Here is a 12,684-nt window from a genome sequence, read left to right as displayed (position 1 = left end):
TGCCCTTAATAAGAAAGCAGGATCAATAAAGCACTTCTAAAAGAGGGAAATCGGCAATTTTTGCAGCTCCAGCTTTAAACTTAGTAAGTCTGGGGGATAAAGCACAGCAAGCAAGGATGCTCTTGTGCCCTGTATTCCCCAAACCAGCTTTAGCCAGGTGCCATGCTGGGGGACACAGGAGTCCTGGGCACCCAGAGAGACCTGCACACAGCCCTGGGGTGGGCCAGCTCCCTGAAGGGCTGCTTCTGGAGAGCCATGGGAATGAGGTGGTTCCAATCAGGATTTTAAATCCAGCACACAGAGAGCAGCTCTGGAGCAGCACAGGGCCAAGCAGCATCACTGTGTTGCCAGAGGCAGGCTGGGTACACACATGCCCTGTGCCACGAGCATCACCTGCTTGGCACCAGCTCTTCTCCAGTAGCAAAAGGACTCATGGCTGATTTTTTAGGCTTTCTGAGCCACGAGGATGCTGAGGCACAGTCCAGCCACAGGGCAGCAGCACATTTATTGGCGTGGCAAGAGCCAGACATGTGCCGAGCTGTGGGGACTCAGGTCACTGCTCTGATCTGAAGCCTGCAAGCATCTCCCCAGTCCTATGTGTGTGCTAGACAACAGCTCTAAAACTGGCTCAGACAAATACAGCAGGAGGAGGAAGGAGTATAAATAGCCAAGCTGCAGGAGCACAGGCTGGGAGCAGCGTGGGCATGGCATGGCACTGGCACAGCCAGAGCCAGGGGGGTGCTGAGAGTGGCTGTGCCTCCCCCGCACCACCAGCAGCCACAGCCCCCTCTCTGCATCCCATCAGCCCATCTGACAGACATCTGCAGTGTTTTCCATCCCAAGCATTAGAAAGAGTCAGTGACTGAGGTGTCACTGCTGCCCCTGGCTCAGAGCTGCCTGTTGGAAAACATGACCTGAGATTTGAAACTCGGTGTAACTCTCTGCTTCCTCATGGGGGAACACAGGATGCCCCTATAATATGACTGCTCACTGCCTTTTTTTTTTATACTTTCATAAAGTCCTTGGCTTACCTGGGGATTCCCACCTCCTGACAATTAAGTGGACAACATCTGCTTGAGCAAAGAGAATTACCTTACACTGAGGAATGAGCCAAGGGCAGCACTGCCTGACAGCCAGAGGAAACGTGCTGGGACCCTCACAGAAATCACATTTCAGCTGATTTTTCAGTCTGAGGGTGGTTGCTGGCTGCTGGAGAGCTGGGATGCCAGGGGCTGGCAGCAGTGAACTTATGCATTCACAAACTCATTTTGCCTTTTTGGTTTCTGTATGTATCAATGAGAGGAGTTTGTTGGAAATGAAGGAACCAGGGGAAAGGTTTGATGGCTGGGGCTGTGTGGGCCTGAAGGGCTGTTCTGATGGGGTAAATAATAGGGGAATTGGTTCGTTGCTGAATGGCTAGAAAGAAACAGGAGTCAATTTGCAGCAGCAAATGAAACATCTCCCAGACTCAGCCCTCAGCTAAATCCAGATGGAATGAGCATCCACAGCCCTCAGAAGGGAAGCAGCAGGAGCAGGGGTCTTGCTGGCAAAACATCCCCATCCCTTCTCTTCACTTTCTGCCTCTTTGCCTTTCCCAGGGGGACGTGTGGGGCCGTGACTATGTCCCCCCATAGGGCTGTCCCCCCCGAGGATGCTCCCTCAGGAGCCGGTACAAGTGGAAACCCAGCCACAGGCAGCAGCTTCATTTACATTTTGCTCTGAGAGTTTGACTCATCCCAGCCTGAAAGTGAGAACTAAACCCTCGGCAGGAGGACGGGTGACACCTGAAACAATGAAACCTGGGGGAGGTTTGAACCCACACCAGGAGCTGGGGGTAGTGGGGAGGCTGTGGAGAGGCTGACACTGGGTGACTGCCTGGGACCTCTGACAGGCACACCTCTGCTCCCAAGCCTGGCTTCCCACAGGTGCTGCAGCCCCTTTTAGGATGCTCTTAGCTCCAATCTGAGCAAGTTGATTGACAGGCTCAGATCGTCCACAGAGGAATTAGTTTTTCATCCTGTGACACTATCGAACATAAACCTAAAGAAAAGCTAGGACTGAAACACTGCTGTCCCCAGCCCAGCCCAGCCCTGCTCCTCTCATCACTGGCCCAAGTCCCCCAGCCCACATGCTGGTTTTGCTCCCCCCTCCCCAAGTACCCCACACAGCTGAGTCCTGCTGCAGTTCAGTGCACAGTTATGAACCAAATTATCAAGGCAGGGAACATAATAACTCCCTCCTAACTGAGACAAGGAGCCATGGTGCTGCCTGTTTCAGGGAGGGCTCAATCCCTGCCTTTCTACTCCCCAGGGCCATCATCTGCTCTCAGCACAGTTTTCATAGAACCACAGAATGGTTTGGGTTAGAAGGGACCTTAAAGCTCATGTATCTCATCCAACTCCCCTGCTGTGGGCAGGGACACCTTCCACTATTCCAGGTTGCTCCAAGTCCTGTCCAACCTGGCCTGGAACACTTCCAGGGATGGGACATCCACAGCTTCCCTGGGCAACCTGTGCCAGGGCCTCCCCACTCTCACAGGGAAGAATTTCTTTCTAATATCTAATATCTAATATAAATCTACCCTCCTTCAGCTTAAAGCCATTCCCCCTTGCCCCTTCACTCCATACCCTTGTCAGAAGTCCCTCTCCAGCCTTCTTGCAGCCCCTTTAGGTACTGGAAGGTTTTGGCACCTTCACCTGGGGAAGGAGAGGAAAGCAGAGGCATCACTTGGCGGCACCGGGAGCATCATCTTCCCAGCGAAACACATGAGTCATCTCCGCAGCGCACAGCCGGTGTCAGCCCGAGCCGCAGGATCCCACCCGCTGCCGGGGGGAGCCGCCAAAATGAGCCCCAGACGAGCGCCTTTGGCTTCCCGGCAGCGCCCGGCCCCTTCTTCCTTCCTTCCCCCCCCGCCGCCACCTCGGCAGCTCCCAGCTCTGCTCGAGAGGATGCTGCCTTTCTCAAGGCTGGGGGTTTCTTTGCGGTCGATCTGGGCCAGCTGGCTGCAGGGACACAAAGCGGGGCTGATCTCGCCCTCCCTGCCGCAGCTCTCCAGGCAGCCCGTGTTGGGTCTGATGCCGTGCAGAGGGGCTTTGCTCCCCTCCCTGCTGCACGCACCCCTGCGCTGGCTGCTGAGCACCTTCCCACCCCAGCAGCGAGGACAGCGACAGGGATAGGGGCAAGGATGAGAACACGGACCCTAAGGCATGCCAGGATGCCCAGCAGGAGGACCAGCAGCTCCTCTGTGCTCTGTGTGAGCAGTGCTCTATGCTTAATGATGGAAGCACTGTGAAGATGTTACCACAATAATTTTATGACTTCTTGAGTCTAATTTGATGGCAAAGTGTCACTCCAGGCCCACAGGCAGGTGATTACACTGCAGAACACACCGGACCCATCACTGCTCCTCCAAATGACATGTGCCCGTCCTGGTGACTCACCACCCAGCAAGCTGGTGGGTGGGAGACAGGCTGGACCTGGCAAAATAAATTCATAACTGAATAAAACCTTCATGAAAAAGCAACACTCAGCCTGCTGTGTGTGGCATTTGCCCCAGCCCACTCCAGCTCTCCCAGACCTGCCACCGCTGGGAGGGACAGCAGAGGTGACCCGGGGGGACACTCGGCTGTGCATGGAGGAGCAGTTCTGTGGTAGCAGCACGTGGGAATTGCTCTTTCCTGCAGGAATATGAGGCCCCAGCAAGGTCACTGGCAAAGGTGCTGATGATGAACACCCCACTTGTGCATGTTCCAGCCTGGGCACTGCTGCATCCAGGCAGGCATCCCAGTGCCAGGAAAGCATTTTTGGGAAGTACAGTGCCACTGGGCTGGTTTGAGCTGCCACGTGGATCACACTGAGTGCCTGCAAAGCAATTTCATCTCCTGGGATGGTCTGGGAGCAGCTGAGGAAACTGTCCCACTGCCCATGGTGGTGCTTGCTGTGCTTGTAGAAGGGCAGCTCTGACACAGCTCCCAGCTCTGGCATGTTCAGTGAGCTCCACAAGAAGCACTATTTCAGCAAACAATCCAGCAGACAACAGGGGAAGGGTGGGGAGACGCTGAAATTCGTGGCCTCTTGTCAGGTACAAACCCTGCCTGGCTGCACAGCAGCTACTTCCCAGGTGGTTAATGCAGGGAAATGGTGAAAATAAATAAAACCCAGCATTTGCTGTAGAGATGGAGCAGAATTCACCCAGTGGACACAGAGCCCCCTGTTTCAGCTGCCCAGGAGCTGCTGCATCCCTGGCTCAGAGAAAAAGAGCATTTGGAGATCTTTTTTGGATACAGGCATGAGGGAAATAGGTGTTTTCAAACAGAGCTTGAACTTCTTCTGGAAGTAATTGCAGGCACTTGGTGTCGGAGCAGCAGGCACAGATGGAGGCTGGGAATAATCCAGCCAGAATAAAAGAGCCCAGCCTGAGCAGGAGGGGGTTCTATTGCATGTGATGCTTAAACTGTAAATGTCCCCCACCCACCTGCAATTCCCCTCTCTGGCTTTCCCAACACAGATGTGAACCCCGATGGGAAATGCCTTTAAAACACAAACATGTGCCAACACCTGTTCTAACGTTTCCTACCCTGCTCCTGCTGAGAGGAAAACAACCAAGCCAGGCCTGATGGCACCAACCACAAGCAAAAAGCAAACCTGTGGTGAAGCTGTTGGGTTAAAGAGCATCTCCTTATGCAGCTCCTACCTGCGGGCACAGAAACTGCTCAGCTGAGCATCCCATCAATGCCAGCACCCACATTTACCTGGAATTAAAAAGGTTTTTAGTCCTATAAAAGTATCTTACAGGCATGTCTGTATTGAATAGCTTGAAATATCTATATATGAACACCTATATAAATAGATATCTATAGATAGCTAGCTGTATAAATATAGTTTTCTGTCTCTAGATATTCAAGATCTTGAATATCTATAGATGAAAAAATGTATTCCCAGAATTTAAGGTTGAAAAATCCAATTCCATGTGGGAAGAGAGAGAGGCGTTGACTTGTCTCCTGAGTTGGACTCCGTGATCCCTGTGGGTACCTTCCAACTTGGAATATTCTGTGATTCTGTGGGGCACCAGCCACCACCAAGGCTCAGCCTTGGGCTGCTCACAGTGCAGGGGGTCCCTGCACTCCAGTGGCAAGTGCTCACCCTGGACAGGGACCATCCTCTCAACTCTGCTTCCAGGGAAATGTGATACCTGCAGCTACCAAGAAGGGAGGTTACACATCTGTGGTTTGAATAGTGGTTTTTGCAAATATTGTTGCCTTTTGCTGGTGTTCCTGGGTACTGGGAGCACTCCAGCTGGGTGCTCAGGACCAGTGAGGGTGATGGAGGCTGAGGGCTCCCCCCTTCCCTCTCGGGCCAGGCAGGAGCCCAGCGAGCACAGCCACTACCTGGGTCATGCACAAATTGGCATTTTATGCTACAGCAGATGAAGAACCACTGTTCTCACAGCTGTCTGACATGGAAATCATTCTTTGGGAATTTCCCAGAGCAGGGAAGGTAAAAAGCCACTCAAACACAGGCAGAACACTGCAGAAGCCCCGTTCCCTGCATGGCCTCCACTGCCTGGGCAGGACCCTTCTCCCTGACCCCCTTTTCCCCCTGGAATGCCAGCACCCCCTCCCATCCCACGTTACTGCTTTCAAACCAAAGGCCACTGCAAAGGAGACCGAGATCACCAGCTCGTTTTATGTTAGACACTAAACAGACATGAGATGATCACTTCAACTTAATTATATCATAATTATCCCTCATATTCCTGTCATCTGGAACTGTCAACGGCAGCCTGAGCTGAGCTGCTGTTCCTCTCCAAGAGCCGTCACTCAGTGCTTCTGAGAGGTGTCAAAATAGGGGTAATTTTGCCTGCAGAGCCAGCTCCTGGCTGTAAACAAGTGGTCGTGCTTCACTTCAGAGCAGGGGCTGTGGAGATGGAGGGCTCTCACTCCCCAGGGCTGTGGGATAACGCCCGGGGGGCACAGCAGCCCTGGTCCCCACGTCCCAGCGGTGGCACCGGCACTGCAGCCCCGCAGGGAGTCACCTCCCTGCCTCGGGCAGGTCAGCTGTGTAAAACATGTGGTTTTAACCATGTTATTAGGAAAGTTAAGTGTAAGTCAGCATGTACTCTTCCTTACCGGATCAGGCAGCGAGGCTGAGGATGGAAATGCAGGGAAGACACCTTTCCCTGAGGCACAGCTGAGCACAGCGTCCACTCCTGCACATGCAGAGAGCTGGATGGGCTCTGTCTGTCCTGGAGGAGACAGGGAGGGGACCATGTCCTCTCTCAGCTCCTCTGCTCACCAGGCATGATCCTGCTCCCTCATAGCCCCAGGACATTCACAAACCCAGGCTTTCTCCTTCCCCCTTGGATGATGCCTCCCCTCTGGGCCATGCACCAACCCTGTGCATACAGGCACTACTGTAACTACCATTTGATTATTATTTAATCTTACAACACCATGTACAGCTTGCAAGGTTTTATTTAGGATTGCTCTGCTGCCTGTCAGAATTCTTGTCACCTTTGTGGTTTCCAAGTGAGTCATTACCATTGCTCCAGCAACACTCCACCAGCTACTGGGCAGGGGGAGAAGAATATCTCGTTCAATTAAAGCAGTGATTAATTTTTGCAGGAGAAGTATAATGACTTGTATGGAGAGTTTCCCTTACTCTTGGCTGGTGCACCTGCCACTTAGCTTTTCTTTCTCCATGCTTTAACAAATTCCCAGTTAATCACCCTGGGAGGTGGCTGTGACTCATTGCCTCCTCCAAGCAAGTCCTGCCTCATCCTGCCTCCCGAGGAGCCCTCTGACCTCTCAGCTCTTCCTGCAGCCAGTGTGGCTTTTGGCTGGTCCTTGTCAACACAGCTGAACTGTTTGTGTGAGCCTGGCATGAAACACAGGAAAATAAAAGGCAAACCAAAGAGAGAGTTACTGGAGTGTGCTGGGCACGTGGCACCGGACTGCCCAGGATGTGCCCAGCAGTTCTAGCAGGGACCCACAACCTAAAATTAATGTGAGTAGAAACACCACGGTGCTGACCTTCCTCCATCTGCTCCATCCTCAGGAGTGGGTTGGGATGGGAAGGCTGCAGAGGGGCTGGCTCACAGCTGAGCCCAGGGCAGCCAGAACAATCCTGCTGCAGGTGAAGGTATCAGGGTGGAGATCCCAAGGCCTGGAGATCCTGAGCACCCCTTGGAGCTGGTGTTTCATCACCATGGAGCAGATCATGCTCCATGTGCTGCTGGAGCACGAGCAGCCAACCTGTCCAAGCCATCCCTGTGTCCCCATGTCCTGAGCTGGGTCTCTGGGTGATCCCACCTGCAGCTGACCCAGACAGAGCCAGGCACCACCACGGCACAGAGAGGAGAGATCCCCAGCTGCAGGCAGAGGCATCCAAAAGCAAACTGGACCAAAGCTGCTTAAATTTGCACTCACATGCTTTTGCGAGGGAAAGCTGTTAACCACATTATTGTTCCTGAGTTACTTATCTGACAAAAATGCTGCTCTTTGCAAGGCTGTGCTGGCCCCAAAGAGGTGCCCACTTGCCCTTTCTTTCCCCTGGGTTTGACTTTCTGCTGTTTGACTTCATGGAGCAATTCAGGGAACAGCTGCAAAGGGTGGTTCATTCCTGGAAAACAATCCATTCCCCTTGCACCGGCTCTGTGCACCAAAGTTCTGGAGATCGTTGCACAATTCCCTGAGCTCTTAAAAAACATCGATGTTGAGAGGTTAAAGATTTTAAAGCCTGCTGCCACCTATGGATGGAAGGAAAGCAGTGAGAGCAGGAATCCTCCCAGGAGCATGCCTGACCGGAGGGAGACTCGAACTCTGGGATAAAGCCCTTGGCAGTGGGGATGTGCCAGCAGCCCTGGGCAAAGATCTGAGCCTTCTCCTACTTCAGACAAACCCAAAAAAGTGCAGGAAATTTGCTATGCATCATGTGAGTACATGTAGTACAAGAGAGGAAATAAGCCTGGTTTTTGGCTTGCTGGATCAATCCGATTATGGTGTTTTCATTGACAGACTGCAGCTTGCCCTCCCTTTACCTAATTATTCTGATGTAATTAAATCCTTCAAAAAAAAAAAAGAAATTGTGCATGTTTGCATTCAGATTGCTAAGGTGATAATTTCTGCAGGAAAACTCTACAGAACACCTGAAATGGATATTTGTGGGGCCATGGGAGCTACAGGGCAGCATATTCCACCCTCACTGGAGGAAACAGAGATACCTATACTATAGATAATGTTATAGACAATAACAGGTCTATAATATGGGTGTTACTTTTATAGCATCATACCTAGCAGAGCTCTTGGCTCGTGAAGAGGCTCTTTGGTCCATGGCAGGGGACACCTCCCATTCCCAGAGCATCCTGCCAGACCTCACGGGGGCCAGGCTGCCCTCTGCCCAACAGCACCAACCTTTACCTTAAACTGGGCAAAGAGGAGAGGGCAGGGAGCACAATGCCAACAAATCACCACAATTCAGTGTTATATGAGATGTTGTTACTGGTTTTTGCTCTGATTATCCACCTGCACTCTCTGAAGTGGAAAGTGAGCTGAAAACAGGCACAACTTAATCCCCTGATCTCAGGCATCCACCACCTTACTCTTCAGAAAAAGATATAATACTTTCAACATGGGGTTAAAGATGTCCTATTGTTTTATTCTTTTTTTTTTTTGTAATTTCATCAGCTTCTTGAAAAACCTGTTTTTCTTTTATCCTGAGTCATTTCGCATGAAGAAACTATTGTTCTAAACTGTGACTCATCAGTCTGCATCACCACTTTCCAAACCCCAGGGGGCACATGGGCTTCGAAGCAGGGAATGGCAGCCAACCTTAATTTACCAATAAACAGGCACTTCATTTCTGCATTGACTCATCACTGGTTAAGCCTGGGTTTGTTCCTACTTCCAGTGGTGAACCTGGAGTGATCATTACATTTGCTTTTTTAATCATCTTTCATGAAGAGCACTCACATGACCCCTGTCTTACTGACAGTCTGTCTGCTGTTTAAATACAAACACTTGGAAGGAGAGACAAGTATCCAAATGATAGAACTCAAATACCTGGAAATATCAAGTTTCCAGAAACTGCCACGAGGCAGAAAAAACAACTGTTGGTTCCTGAGACACCTCTCATTTATTAGGATTCACAGGGGAAAGGAGGCCACCATCCAAATTATCCACTTTACTGAAGCTCTCACACAGATCCTAACTATGTCTGTTTGAAATCTGAGTCAAAGGAGCTCTTTTGGAGCTGGAATCCCCTCTGTCACTCAGAGGTACATCGTCCCTGCCCAGGGAATGCAGTGCCAGCAGCGTGTGAGGGATGGACAAATTTTGCATGAGCAAAACTGGGCCTTGAGAGTTTAAAAGGTGCAAAATGAAAGGCTTGATCCTGCTTTTCTTACACACCAGGACCTGGGGGAATGAGCTGGATTTGAGGCTTGAGGGCTTTCTCTGGCTCTTGTGCAGCAGTAACACACCAGCCTGGGCTCTCAATCCTGCCCATCAGGCACAGATTCCTACTGAGGACCTTCCCAGGGCTGTAGAAGGCTTGTGGGGGAAAGCTGCTCTTTCCACTTCACCTAATTTTTTTACTCTTAGTATAAAAACCTCACAAACTTTCTAAAAGGTCAGGACTGGGAACAGATTATTCCCTAGGGAGATAGAGAAATAGGGGCTAAAGGGATCAGGTGCAGGGTTGCAACACGTGCCCTATAGGCTGCATTACACAGCAGGGAGGTGAAGGCACATGCTGCTCCAGGAGTTTGGGGGATGTTGTGTGTGAATGGAAGGTCACCATCTGCTTCTGAAAGGACTGTGCTCAGGCACTTGCTGCAAATGAGGTGGGAGTTCGATTGCCTCCTCTGCAAAATGAGAAAATCAGGAATTAAGTAAATAAAAAGGACACAGATCTGTTGGAACAAGTCCAGAGGAGGCCACGAAGATGCTCTGAAGGCTGGAGTCCTTCTGCTCTGGAGCCAGGCTGGGAGAGCTGGGGGTGTTCAGCTGGAGAAGAGAAGGATCCAGCAGACCTTAGAGCTCCTTTCAGTGCTAAAGGGGCTCCAGGAGAGCTGGGGAGGGACTTGGGAATGGCTTCCCAGTGACAGAGGGCAGGGATATATTGGATATTAGGGATAAATTCTTCCCTGAGGGTGGGGAGGCCCTGGCACAGGTTGCCCAGAGAAGCTGTGGCTGCCACATCCCTGGGAGTGTTCCAGGTCAGGTTGGACAGGGCTTGGAGCAACCTGGGATAGTGGAGGTATATCTGCCCCTTGCAGGTGGGTTGGAATGAGATGAGTTTTAAGTTCCCTTCCAACCCAAATCACTCTGGGATTCTATGAAGTCTGGGATCGCACCGGTCTTTTTTCCTCCCTGGTTTTGCCCTCCCTCCTTGCATGACTTTTTCACCCAGTTCCCAGGACAGGCTCTGGTTTTCCTCCCACCTGCCAGGACTCACCTGCCTGCACAGGCAGGCTGTGCTTGTCCCAGCAAGCTCCTGCCCAGTGCAACCTGCCCACTCCTCCCCCTCTGGCAACGGGCTGGATCCCAAGAACTGCCTGAGCCTCCCTCCAGCACTGAGCTCACTGAACGGGGCTGCTGGAGAGGAGATGCCACGTTAGAGCAGAACTGAATACTGGGGGAGGAATTAAGCATTTGGGGTGGGCAATATCACCGACCTTTGCACCTGGGATGCTCAGAGCTGGAGCTGGTGCAGAGCAGAGGTGCTGGGGATGGTCCCAGTGCAGGTGGGACACATCTCCTGGAAGAGCAGCAGGGAAGGGCACTGATGAAGCAGGATCCAGCAAAGGGCTCGGGGTAGGACCAGCTCCTTCCCCACCACAGCCTTGTACTGTGCAGGGGATCACTGGAACCATCTAAGGAGTGCAAAGGCAAAGTATGACCTGTTTCCCTCACATCTTTTTCTTCTTGTTTTGCAGCCTGGAGACACACACTTTTTAAAATTTTGCAGAAAGGATCCAAGTCTCAGCCACACATCAGTTTTACGAAGAATGTATTTCAAATCTGGAATGTACAAAAGAAAACCTGTTTCTTGGTGATTTTTTTTCCCCAGATGTTGTCTTTGTGAAGTGCTCTTATGCCCACGAGGTGTGTAAGACATTATTACAGAAACTCTCAACACTTTCCCTCTTACCTGGTAACATACTGGGTGGTTTCTTTGCAATATTGCTTGAACCTGCTTTCCTTTCACTACACATCTTCCAGCAGCACAATGTTCTGCAGTAAGTTCAAATTCACTTTGTACTCCCAGAGAGGTGCAAGTCCAATGACAGTTGACCAGGTCAGCCAAGGACTTCACCAGCCCCATCTCCATGGCATGGATTTCATAATTTCATGTTTACTGAGACAGAAATAGACTCATCCACAGTCACATGAGTGAGGATCTGTTACACATTCTTCTCTGCAGTCAGATTTGCAGCAGCTCTGTTAACTTCAGCTAACCACAGAGACTGTAACTTTTTGGGCTTTCCTCGTTTCTCCCAAAATAATAATGGCAAAGAACACATGTAAACCTTGTACTAATTCTCTCTTGCATTCTGCCTGACAACAGCTCTGAAAACACCAGCAGAATTTCTTCTTTGACAGAGGCCTCTTTAAAAATTTCTTCCCCAGAATTTTAAGCATCAGAGTGTTGGAAAAAAGCTCCCTCCAAACCAGCCTGGGAGAAACAGAACCATACTGTTTTTTAAACTTGGGAGGCAATTCAAAATACAGGTTAGGAAACAAAAGGCTATTACAGAAGTGGTAATAGCACATAGGAGGGCTAGAGGGGGAGTGAAAAGATAAAAAAATACTATAAATCAAAAAGAAGTTCTCTTTACAGACTGATTTTCAGGTACAAATGTCAAATCATCATCACTTTCTTTTGTGGATGTTCACTGGAGCTCCTCAGAGCCAGCTGTCACAGAGCAGTGAGTCAGAGAAAGTGGATGGGACACACTCCCTAAAAACATGCTCAAGTAAACCTCTCATTTTGTAGGAACATCCAGACTTCTTTACACCAATGCTAGAAGTGTCTCTGACGCCAGAAACAAAACAGAAGCTCTAAAAAAGGGAAAACTACATTCCCAGCTCTGCCTCCTGTTCTGCTTAACTGCTGTTTGTCCAGGCAGCACCAAGCTCCAGATGCTCTCCTGTAGCTGCACATCTGAATTTCTCTCACACTATCTCCTGTAATTATTTGCAGTAAAGCAAAAGCTTTTAATTTTCTGTACTGCCAACTCCTGATTTTTTTACCCTTTAAAACCTACTATGAGCAGAGAATTTCACTAAATGTCCTCTGCAACTTCATGCTAATACATCTCAGTAACAATATTTTGCACAGTGTGTATATATATGTATACATATATATTTACATCCTGTAGCTATATTACAAACACACAGAGCAAGGAATAGAAGAGTTAAATGGCACATAAAGGAGTCTTCCTTTTACAGTTTCAATTTATTTGAACCTAAACCAAAACCTGCTCTAAGAATGCAGAGAGGAAACAACATTTGGGCACCGGGGCTGGGACCAAGAGCTTGGGCTGAACTCAAAATCCATCTCTGAGTGCCAATGGGCAGAGAGAGCTTAAAGTATGGTTTAAGTTTTGCACCTTGTGCTTATGATCTGGTCAGAAGTCAAGTGTGTTAAACCAGTGAGCTCAGCTTTGTCCTTGGGGAACAG

Source organism: Lepidothrix coronata, unplaced genomic scaffold, assembly GCF_001604755.1.
Source record: "Lepidothrix coronata isolate B3197 unplaced genomic scaffold, Lepidothrix_coronata-1.0 Scaffold236, whole genome shotgun sequence".
Classification (NCBI taxonomy): Eukaryota; Metazoa; Chordata; class Aves; order Passeriformes; family Pipridae; genus Lepidothrix; species Lepidothrix coronata.
The sequence above is the reverse complement of the archived record's forward strand: the minus strand, read 5'-3'. Positions refer to the sequence as shown.